Here is an 11,894-nt window from a genome sequence, read left to right as displayed (position 1 = left end):
AGACCCAAAAACTCCATTAAAAGACTACTAAAGGCAATAAATTCAGCAATGTAGCTGGATACAGAGTCAATGCTCAAAAATCCATAGCATTCCTGTACACGAACAAAAAACTCACCGAGAGAGAAATTATAGACCTATCACCCTTCACAATAGCATCTAAAAAAAATGAAATACTTAGGAATCAACCTAACTAAGGATGTAAAAGACTCTATATGCTGAAAATTATGCTACTCTGAAAAAAGGAGATTGAAGAAGATATTAGAAAATGGCAGGATATTCCTTGCTCTTGGCTAGGAAGAACCAAAATTGTGAAAACAGCCATACTCCCAAAACTGTTATACAGATTTAACTCAATCCCAATCAAATACCATTAACATACCTCACAGATCTAGAGAAAACACTCCTAAATTCATTTGGAAACAGAAGAAACATAGAATAGCAAAGGCAATTCTGGGCAACAAAGGCAAGACAGGATGAATCTCAATTCCTGACTTGAAACTATACTACAAAGCCACAGTGATAAAATCAGCATGGTACTGGCAAAGAAATAGACCTAAGGATCAATGGAACAGATTAGAAGATGCAAGCACAACTACAAAAATGCTCAGTCACCTGATATTTGACAAAGGGGCTAAACATGTTCACTGGAAAAAGGATAGCTTCTTTAATAAATGGTGTTAGAAAAATTGACTCTCCACATGCCAAAGACTGAGACTAGATCCATGCCTATTACCATGCACAAGACTAAAGTCTAAATGAATCAAATTTTAAATATTAAAACAGAAATACTAAGTCTACTGGAAGACAAGGTAGGTAGAAGTCTTGTAGACATAGGAGTAGGCAGAGAATTCACGAACAAAGCACAAACAGCACAGGAAACATTTCAAAGAATCAACAGCTGGAGTCTCATATTATTGAAAAGCTTTTGCACTTCAAAAGAAATCACCAACATGGGGGCTGGGGATTTAGCTCAACGGCATAAGCACCTGCCTTGCAACAGGCAGTCGTGAGTTCGACCCCTGGTACCGATAAAAATGAAAAAGACAAAAAAAGAAAAAAAGAAATCACCAACAGAGCGAAAAGCCCTGAGAATGGGAAAGAATTTTAGCTAGCAACCCCTCAGACAACGAACTTATATCCAGAACATATAAAGAATTGAAAACCATCAAGCCCCCCAAATTCAAATACCCTCTTCAAAAATGGGCATCTGAAAAAAAAATGGGCATCTAAAAGGATCACACAGTTCTCAGATGAAGGTATACAAATGGCAAATAAATACATGAAAAAATGTCCACCATCACTGGTCATTTGAGAAATGCAAATTAAAACAGCACTGAGATTTCATCTCACTCGGGAAAGAATGGCTGCCATCAAGAAATTAACTGATAACAAATGTTGGCGAGGCTGCAGCGGGGGGGAAAGAAACACTTCTCCACTGTTGGTGGGAGTGTAGACTGGTGCAGCCACTAAGGAAATCAGTATGGAGATTTCTCAGAAGACTAGGATTGGAAGTTCCATTCAATCCAGCTGTTCCCCTCCTGGGTATTTTCCCAGGAAAAACTGAAAAGGTCATGTCACAGTGATATATGTGCATCTATGTTCATAGCAGCACAATTAGTAATAGCTAAATCTTGGAAACAGCCAAGAAGACCATCAACCGCAGAGTGGATGAAAAAGATGTGGTATTTTTATACAAAGGAATATTACTTAGCTATAAAAAGGATGATCTTGAGGCTTTCCTAGGTAAATGGAGACAACTTGAGACTATCCTTATAAGTGAAATAAATAAGAATCATATTTATAAATATCACATTGTGTCTCTAGTGTAAAAAGAAATAACAACTGTAGGAGTAATAAAACCCAAAATGTGTAATTGCTATTGCAAAAAAGAGAAGAAAAGAAAGTGCTCTAAAGGATATAACTGCATGTATGTTTAAGTAAGATTGATAATCATATTACTAAGTTTCGGTTGAATCATTGAACAGAACTATTTGCAGTCTGACTGTTTGAATGTCCACCTTGTATGCTTTAATTTTGCAACTTGAGCAAGTATATTTAAGGAGCCAATATGTAATTTATCAACTAGTGATTTCTTACTGTTTATTTTTTCTGTTTTGCTTTTTTCTCTTTATAAATAAAATTGTTTTTAAAAAAAGAAAGAGGAGGAGATCCCAGGGTGTTTCCCTGGGTGGTGGCCATATCTTTTTCAGCTGAGTCACATTTCCCCCTTCAGTATCCTAAAATTTAAATACTGAGATAGAAAAATAAGAACTATTAATTCACATTTATATTAAGTGTACTGTGAAAGGAAGAAAAGAAAATGTGGTCCATACAGTCATAGCCAACATATTACATCAAATAAGGAAGAAACTGGTCAGTCACCCTAACAGGCCACTTCTGCAGTGGGTCATGTGGTCGCAGCAGGTATTTATTACCCACATTCTCTTCAATCCCTTTGCTTCTGCTGATAGGGCCCCTTTGCCTAGTAGGAGACCTAAGCCCTAATTCCTCAAGGGCAAAGGCAAGTCACTTGTCTTGTTGGTACTGGGTGCTAGAGGTTTTCATTGTTTCTAAACACAGGATGTGTGACACTGCAGAACTCGGGGATTTGTTTGCATTCTAGGGCTATTACTTCTCCCACTGTGAAGTAACAGCTGATTCTCCTGGGTGGTGAGTCACACCCACCAGCCCTGTCGTCCTCATTTTTCAATGTTGATTCTTTATCTGGGTATCTTAAGGTGACCCAGTGGTCATTCCAATATCCAGGGTAACAGTACCAGGTAATGTGCAAGGATGGAAGCTCTTAAATAAGAGGATATGTCCAGAAAGAAACATTTGACCTATGAAAGTTCCTCAAGGAGACAATCAACAGCACTTCTTCTAGACTCCCAGTTCCTTGAGGCTTGGGTACAGAAGACAGAAAACCATGGTGAATTAATTCAGAGGCTGTTCCAAGCCCTGAAGACATTACCTAGCTCGGCATCACTGAGTTTGTGCTATTACTGAGTATTTAAAAGGCCATCCAGTGACCTCAGGCCTGCTCCTTTAGGGTGGCAGGGACAGATCATTTCCCGAGCATGTGACCTGCACAGCTGTGACTTGAGTTCTCCAGTCAGAAGGAAAGCACGTGAGGTGCCAAGAAAGGACCAGGCATCCTGTCCTGGGAATCCACAAAGGATAGGTTCAGCAAAGACTCCATGGGCAGGAGAAGCCTATTCCTGTCCAAGTGTGTGTCTTCATAATGATACAGACAGTTGGCCTTTGGTGGCCTTTCCATGGTGGGCACAACCCAGTGTAATCCAGCACTGGGTGTGGTGGTTAATGTTGGTCTCTGCTGTTGCCAGATAGGACAGCAGACCAGCCGTGATGAGTGACATGTATGTGTTCTCCTGCATGTCCTCCATCCCTGAGGCCATGCTTGTCCTTCATGAACCCTTTGGGAAATGATAGGGATGGCTAGGCATGGACTAGTTCATCTTGTGTACCTGGCTGAAGAGGTACCCCGCACCCTGCCCCAACAGAGGTAATTAGCATAAGTATTCATATCCTGTGCCCTTTTGGGGGATCTAACCACACACCTCTTCCACTGACCTGCTGGTACCATTCTTCCAAATCCCTGGCTGTCCAGAAAACTGTTGGCAGCTGGCTCTGGATGGGTGGAATCTGTAACCCTGACTCCACCTATCACATAAAATAGAAAAATTGGGGTACTACTCAAGGTTCGGCCCATTGGGGTACTTCCCTTTGCCACTGTCCCTATCCACCTGTGCACTTTGAGATGATGCCTATGTGTTATCTAGGGCCATCTGTGAGCCTGGCCCAGTGATCTTCCCCAGTGATTAGGTCACTGATGTGGATCAGGGAGGGATGTCAAGGAGCAAGGGGAAGGCCACCGACATCGTGGACACTTCATATCACTCACCTGTGTCTTCTGTGACTGAGCCTAATCTTGTGTCCACTGCTTCCTTTTCATAGCAAAACACAGCCATGCATGTCCGACTCCACTCATGATGGACAGCTTAAGTGCTATGGTGACAGGTGGTCCATGCGTGGTCTCTGCTGAATCCTGGAAACTATCCAGAATTTGTTTCTTAAAAAGGAGAGGTATCCACAGAGGATGGCAGGGCTTGACCCCAAAGCCTGAGAGCAGAAGACTCTCTAAAGCCTGAGAGTAGAAGACACATCTCCAGGACCTTGCTGCAGCCTCCAGAGAGCTTATCTGCCTGCCATAGATACCTCAAATACTATGGGATATGCTAGTCATGTATGGCTCACAAGATACACAGCCTGCAAGCAACCTGGCTGGTTGCAGGGGCTTCCCTTGTCTAAGCATCTCGCAAAACAGACATAGTTTTAGATCACTTTGTAGCAGAGTCAAGGTGTTATGTGTGTGCTACCGCCATCACACTTCTTTCTCAGCTGTGGGAAGGGCCAGGTAAAGATCTCCACTTGCTCCAGACCACTGGCAAGTGCATCAAGGTGGCAGGGCCTGAATACACTCTCCACCCCCAGCACATACTACAGTACCAAGTTCTCTTTGGATAATTGCTACTTCCTGCTCACCAGCCTCATTCAGTATGATAGCATCAACAGAATGGGCTGGTCAGAAGTACTGTAGAAAGCAAGAGTAGAGTTGATAGACCTCAGGGGTAGGACAGTGAAGATTTATTGCTGGCCTTGCCAAGTGAAAGCAAATAACTTCTGGTAGTCTTCGCTGACAGGAAAAAAATGCTGTTATCCTAGCACTCAAGAGGCTGAGACAGGAGAAAGGCTGCAAGTTCAAGGCCAACCTGGGATATACAGGAGCTCAAGGCCAGCCAGAAATACATAATGAGACCTTGTCTCAAAGAAGGAGGCGGAGGAGGAGAAAGAAGAAGGGGAGGAAGAGGAGGAAGAGCAAGAAGAGAAGGAGGAGGAGGAGGAAGAGGAGGAAAAGGAAAAGGAGGAGGAGGAGGAGAAGGAGGAGGAGGAGGAGAAGAAAAAGAAGAAGAAGAAGAAGAAGAAGAAGAAGAAGAAGAAGAAGAAGAAGAAGAAGAAGAAGAAGAAGAAGAAGAAGAAAGAAGAAGAAGAAAAGAAAGTGAGAGAAGACCAAAAACACTTACCAGATTAACAGCTAAGAAGTTGGACTTCATTTAAATTAAAAACCTCTGCCTTGCCTGGTATAGTGGTGCATTCCTGTAATCCCAGGACTTGAGAGGCTGAAACAGGAGCGTTGCTATGAATTTGAGGCCAGCCTGTGTTACAAAGTGAATTTAAACCACCCTGAGCTACATAGTGAAACCCTGTCTCAAAAAGACAGAAAAAGAAAAAGTCTCTGTCTTGCAAAACATACTGTTAAGAGAATGAAAAGACAAGCCACAGACTGAGAGAAAAATTTTTGCTAAACATATCCAGTAAAAGACTTCTGTTCAAAATACATATATTTCAATTGTAAGAAAATAAGCAACTCAGTGAAAAGTTCCAAACGGACGCCCTGCTAAAGGAGATACAGAGATATTAAACTGACATTTGAGAAGGTGCTCACATGTCATCAGGAAACTGCAAATTAAAACATGAAGCAGGAACCGCTGCACCCCTATTAGCATGACTAAAATCCAGTACTCAAACAACACAAAGTCCCAGGAAGGAATGTGGAGTAACAGGAAGCCTTATTCATTGCTGGTGGTGAGGCAAATAGTACAGCCGCCAGGGAAGAGTGTGCCAGTTTCTTGTTTTTGTTTTTTCGTCTTTTTGAGACAGAGTCTCTATGCAGTTCAGGCTGGCCTTGAGCTCACTTTGCAGCCTAGGTTGCTCTCAAACTCATAACAATACTCCTGTCTCAGCCTCCCGAGTGCTAAGATTACAGACGTGAGCCACCATGCCCGGCCACCAGTTTCTTAGAAAACTAAACACAGTCTTACATAAGAGCCAGTGATTGTGCCATTGCTGTTCTGCATGACACTGTGATGGTATGTGCTGGACATTAAGCATTTGTCCAAACCCACAAAATGTTTAATGCTCAGAGTGACTTTAAAGCAAACGATAGACTGGATCAATATCATTTGTAAGAAATGGACCACAGGGCGAGAGACATTAGTAATGGGAAACTCAGGGAGAGACTGGGGTCTATAGGAACTTTGTACTGTCTGTCCGACCTCTTTTTAAATCTAAAACTACTCCAAAAAAATAAAGTCTGTTTTCAAAAAAGTTTTTACCAGATCAAGGCTGCCTTCAGGCATCAGGATGTGCTGATTGGCCCCAACAGGCAGCAACCCCTGGGGATGACGGAGCCCCAACTTAGTTCTTCCTATGAGTCCTTGATCAGTCCCTATTGCCACTCCAACTTCTGTCATTTTGGCTTCCATTTTCCCTGATGGAGGTGGCTCCAGTGGGTTTCACGTGCCTGTCCTACCATACCAGCCTCACTGAGCTGGCAGAGGGCCAACACAGGGACTCTAGCAGTAGCTATGGGCATCTACGCTACTAACTATGTGGCTTTTGAGGTTCTTGGGGTGAAAGACCACAAGAGGATGAGGAAATAAAGAAGAAACAAAGCTGAGGTCAGTTGGAGCCCTTACTCTCCTCATGGGAGGAAAGGAATTGCTTAAGCAATGTAGCACCTTTATTTATGTACTCAGAAGGATGATGTCAATTTCAACCCTGCTGCCTAGCAATTGCTTGGATTGTCTACCCACTGGTGTTTTTCTGGGCTGTAACAACTTCACGTGGCTTGCCCCAGGTGCTCTTGGTTTTTGGGACAGTCATGCCCTGGCCATGCCACAGTCCTGCCTGTATGGTCAATTTCCAGTTCCAATGGCTCCCAACACATCTACACCAATTCTGCATCTGGAGTAGGTGGGTTTGGAGACTCACTGGGCCTACTGAGAAGTAGACCTGAGCTACAGCCCCAGAGGTGATTTAACCTCCACCAGGCCTTACTTTAACAGCTAAATGAAGAGATGCCTTTACCTCCAGGTATTGGTCAGCTCAGAACCAGTGTTCAGTCATGCCCCCAAATCTATCATTTCCCTTTCCCAGAGCACAGTTACTCTGACAAGTGGCTGCAGGGCCCTCTGGGAAACTGGGAGAGAGATGAATGGTATAAACTTTTGGTGGTGTAGCAGTGACCTTTCTGGCAGGTGTAGACCAGCCAGCTGGCTTCGTGACACACCACGTCCCAGTGATTCTGGATGGGCTGACTGGGAGCTCCTTACTGGCACAGCTTGGCTGGGACGTTAGTGGCAATTCTTGCTGTAGTCCTAAGGACACCACAATCAATTCTCCAGAGTCAGAGCTCTGTGATCCAGGCCATTCTGGCTATCACATATCACAGATGCTGTCTCAGTGCCACCACCCCCTTGAAAGTCACTATTTTTCCTGACTCAGTGCCTGCCCCAACTGGCAGCTGCTTTCATCTGCCTTAATCCTGAACATGACATTTGAAACACCAGAATCTCACCTTAAACCAGTCTGAGCAAAGAGCATCCCTAGGCTGATGCCACTGCATACATAGTCCCAGTGTAAGCGGGTCCTCAGCTGGGACAGAGCTGGCCACCCTATCCTTCTCCTAGCATCTGGTATTCAGCCTCCCTGGAGTAGGAAAACCCATTTCACCTGTCCAATTGCTTGGCACCCAGAAGGTGGCCTTAGGAGGTGGCTGAGTAGGCCATATCCACCCTCAGACAAGTTCATTATGGAGAACAAATAAGCCAGTGGTTGCCCAAATCTAGCCGCAGGCACCCTCTGCAGGCAGTGGTGTGGTATGACCAGCAGCCCCTGGTCTCAGAGCCTCAGCATCCCCCTGATCCCTGTTGCCTCTAAACCCACACACTTGGGACCACTAGGTCGAACTATCTGATATTCTTTCCCGCAAGCCAGCCCAGGGGTGCTCAGGAAATGCAAGACAAGTGAAAGAACACAGGAGTGAGCGGCTTGGTGAGTCTAGGAGCAGCTGGTCAGCTCAGACAGCCATAACACACCGGCACAGGGAGACAGCTAACTGCAGGTGCTCAGTTCTCTGACCATCGGAGCTTATCATCAGAGGTCAGTGTTGCTCGCTGGTCCCATTCTTAGAGAGGGCCCCTTCCCGGTCTGTAGACAGTCACCTTCTCAGCTTGCCCTCACATGGCAGAGAGAGACAGGTCTCCCTCTTCTTCCAGGACCATTCACTAATCCCATCATAGGGAATCATGGGGCCCTACTCAACTCCCTGACACTCCCAGATTAGGAATCAGCATTCTCCCAAAAAGCTGGGGACATAGCTTTTGCTCCATGGCAGATGCTGCTGCCAAGCCCACCTCTTGCCATGTGCCTTGCTCCATTTCCAGTCCTTGCAGCCCTGTCCCTCCCCTCTCCAAAGAGTCCCTGCTCCTGTCAAAGCTCAAATTGGGAAGAGTAGGTCACCAGTGACAGCTCCTTGGTTCCTGAAGGTCATGAGGCATTTTAAAGGTGCCAGGGAGTTAAGCCTTTGTTGCTGGGAATTCTCCTCATTGGCTAACAAGAATGGGATTGGAGATATTTGTCATGGAGATTGCAGAGGAGATTCAGGACCACCTAGCAAGAGGGACCCGAGGGTCCAGTCCACTCTCTTTTTTAGTCCCCACAGTGAATCCTTGGTCCCTCCTCACCCCAAGGAGGAAAGGCCCAAGACACCCATCCAGACACCCTGAGAGTCTCCCAGCATCCTCGCTTCTTCACCACTAGGTGGCCTAGCGAGACAGCAGACTGCAGGGGTCACAGCATGAGTCCATGGAGTGGCTTCCCACACAGTGCATCTCTGGTACCTGAGGGACAGCTGTGGTGGCTTCCAGGGGAGGGCAGCTGTGTGCTTGCAAGACCTGGTTCCCAGGAGAGCAGGGCAGGGAATAGCGTGGCTCCTCAGTGTTCATTCAGGAGAACAGTTTGTAGCTCAGGGCAGAAGGGATCCAACAAGCCATACCTAGCACCTGACACCCAGAGCCTGGCTGAGGACCAGCTCGGGTACTCAACAAGCTGGGATGGGCTTTCAAAGTGGGTGTCCAGGCTGTGGGGTCCAGAAAGCTTCCAGGAAATGTCTCAGTCACAGAGGACAATTTAAGAATTGTGACCAAGGCAGAGTAAAGACTCACTGCGTTTGGGTCCTTGTAGGTCCCTGCCTGGTGTTACAGGCTCTGGACCCATCCTGTGGGTGGGTGACAAGGACAGGAAGAAAATTAGCAGATAAGTACTCAGATGAGCAGGCCGGGTCCTGGCTTCCCCCAGTTCCCGGCCTCAGAGTCCAGCTGCTTATCTCAGAGGGAGGAGTCCCTTGGTCAGGCCTCCCTCTGCATAGTCCTTAGCAGGCCAGAGGCTGTCATCTCTTATCCAAGGGAAAATAGCCCTCCAACTAGAGGGTCCCTTATAGACCAGAGTGCCTCCAACCCCCCAGAGTTCCCAGAGGCAACTGCCCAGGTAACCTGAGGCAGCAGACAGAAAAGGCCGTGCAGGAGCAAGTAAGTGAAGAGTCAGACAAATAAACAATGGCATGGAAAATAGAAGCTACAGGCAGGTGCTGGAGGGATGGATGGACAGGCCCATAATGGACAGGTGGCAGGAGGCATCACAATGAGCAGACATCCTGGTAAGGAGGAGCTAGGGGAGGGAGTGGTAGGGAGCATGGGGTAAGAACATGGGCAGCTCCAAAAACTGACTAAAAGGTAGACAAAGCTAGGTCTGAAAAATGTATTTTATTGAACCATTGTAGGTTTATATAAAACTTACAAAGATAGCAGAGTTCCCATTGGCCCCACACTTCCCCCTCTTACAAGCTGTGAAGGTAGATAGGAAAAGCGGGCTGTTTCCCCTACTGAACTCAGAACCCTGGATGCAGCTGTGATCTAATGTTGGGAATTACTTTACACACTGAGCCAGGAGTCAGTTCTGCAGTGGATGCCCCCGGGGGCATCCTTAACTCACCTTTAACACTGTCTACCTGGAGATGAGGTCAGATCATAAGGTTCTCAGTCTCCCAGACTGTCCTTTACTGGGTGTAGTGGCATACACCTGAAATCCCAGCATTCAGGAGGCTGAGGCAGGAGGATTGCCACAAATTCGAGGCCAGCCTGGACTATATAGCAAGACTGGGGTTATAGCTCAGTGGCACAGGGCCTACCTGGCAAGAGCAAGGTCCTGAGTTCCATTCCTTGTACAAAAAAAAAAAAAAGCATAGTGAGATCCTGTCACATACAAAAAAACCAAAACAACAACAACAACAACAACAAAAGACTGCCCATCGCCAGGTATCAGTCACAGCCCCAAGTGGCCAGGTTGTTACCTGCACTTCTAACCTACAAGCTATACACTGGGGCTCCTACTTTGGGTTCCATTAAGTTTGTAGGGGTGGGGAAGAGAGCTCAGGCCCACACTTTATTACAGAGAATGTTACAAAGGACCAGATAAGACACCCAGGGTGAGGCACCTGGAAAAGCGTGCAGAGCTCCCATGCCCTCTCTAGACCCACTACCCTCCAGGGACCTCACCAGCTTCAGGAGTCTGGAAGCTCCCTGAACTTTGTCCTTTAGAGAGTTTGTGACAGAGGCATGGGCACTGGTGATCAGTTTAACCTTTCGTTGCTGGCCTTCCCTGGAGATGGAGGGATGGGACTGAGAATTCTACCTTCCAATCTTGCCTTGATCTTTCCTATCACCAGCCTCATTCTGCAGTTACCTGTGTCTCCAGCCACCAGTAAAATCATTTGCACGCAGAAGATACTCTTGCAACTCTGGCGATTTCCAAAGGTTTTCAAAGCTGTGGAACAGGAAACCAAATACACATAATGTTTCACTGGATTACAACCACAGTGACCACAATATCTCCACCACGTCTTGTGCTGGTGCAGAGTAACTGTCACAATCTAAAAACTCATATTGATACACTGACAGTTTCTCTCTTCGATTTAAGCTGGGTAATTTTGAGGGGGTACCCTGGGAGTCCCTGGGTTTCTACTTGTCTTGTTCTGAGGTTAGAGTGAGGCTTCACATCACCTCTCACTCTGGGTCCCCACTGTCATTATGCCTCATAATGACATTGCCTTGATCTTCTAGATGTGTATGCGTGTATGTGTGTGACATCTCCACGGTACAGTGACGAAGTCCCCTTTCCAGGAAGGAATTTATTATGCATTAACCATGCATAAGGCCTGGGGTTATATCTCTCCAACTTGGCAGTGGAGTATTTATATCATTTATTTGAAATTCTTCTGCTTGTCAAGCTTGCCTTTGCTTCCTAGTTTAAATATTCATTCAGTTATTTATATTGGTATGAATTCACAGAAGCTTTTAAAGTGGCAGATCGTAATCTAATACTATGCTATTTTTTATGTTGTTGTTGCTCAAACTTTTTCCAGCTTTGGCCAGCAGATCTGTTTCTACTGGATCCTGTGACAAAACTATTTTTAATTAATCAGTTAACTATTATATGGAGGAATATCAGTACACGCCCACCCTGACATTTTGAACATAAGGGCAGAAGGAGGACAGGCCAATTGCCGTTGTGCCTGACCCTCTAGACAGGGTCCATGGGCAGATACGAGTGCTCTGGGCCAGCTCCATGATGCCCAGAGCCAGTCCCTATCTGGCTCCCTTGGGCCGGTACTGCCTTCTACAGCACGTGGGCAGCCCCCAGAGAGTCCAGAGAAGATGGGCAAGAAGATAGCAGGCAGTAGCTTCTGTTGACCTGCCCCTCCTGCTTGCAGGGGTTCCACTAGAACAAAGGTGATGGTCCCTGCAACACACCAGCTCCCTGGCCCTGCTCTGGGGTCCAGGAGAGAGGACTGTAATAAGACTCGTGTCCTAGATCACCTGACCTGGGGCTCTGGCTACTTTTAGAAGATACAGTAAGGCCACCTGTGCAGGATTTCTAGCACCACTCTGAAAGCTTTCCACGTTCAGTCCAGAGGC

This window comes from Cavia porcellus, unplaced genomic scaffold, assembly GCF_034190915.1.
Source record: "Cavia porcellus strain 051 isolate PalLab524CR breed Dunkin Hartley unplaced genomic scaffold, mCavPor4.1 scaffold_17, whole genome shotgun sequence".
Lineage (NCBI taxonomy): Eukaryota > Metazoa > Chordata > Mammalia > Rodentia > Caviidae > Cavia > Cavia porcellus.
The sequence above is the reverse complement of the archived record's forward strand: the minus strand, read 5'-3'. Positions refer to the sequence as shown.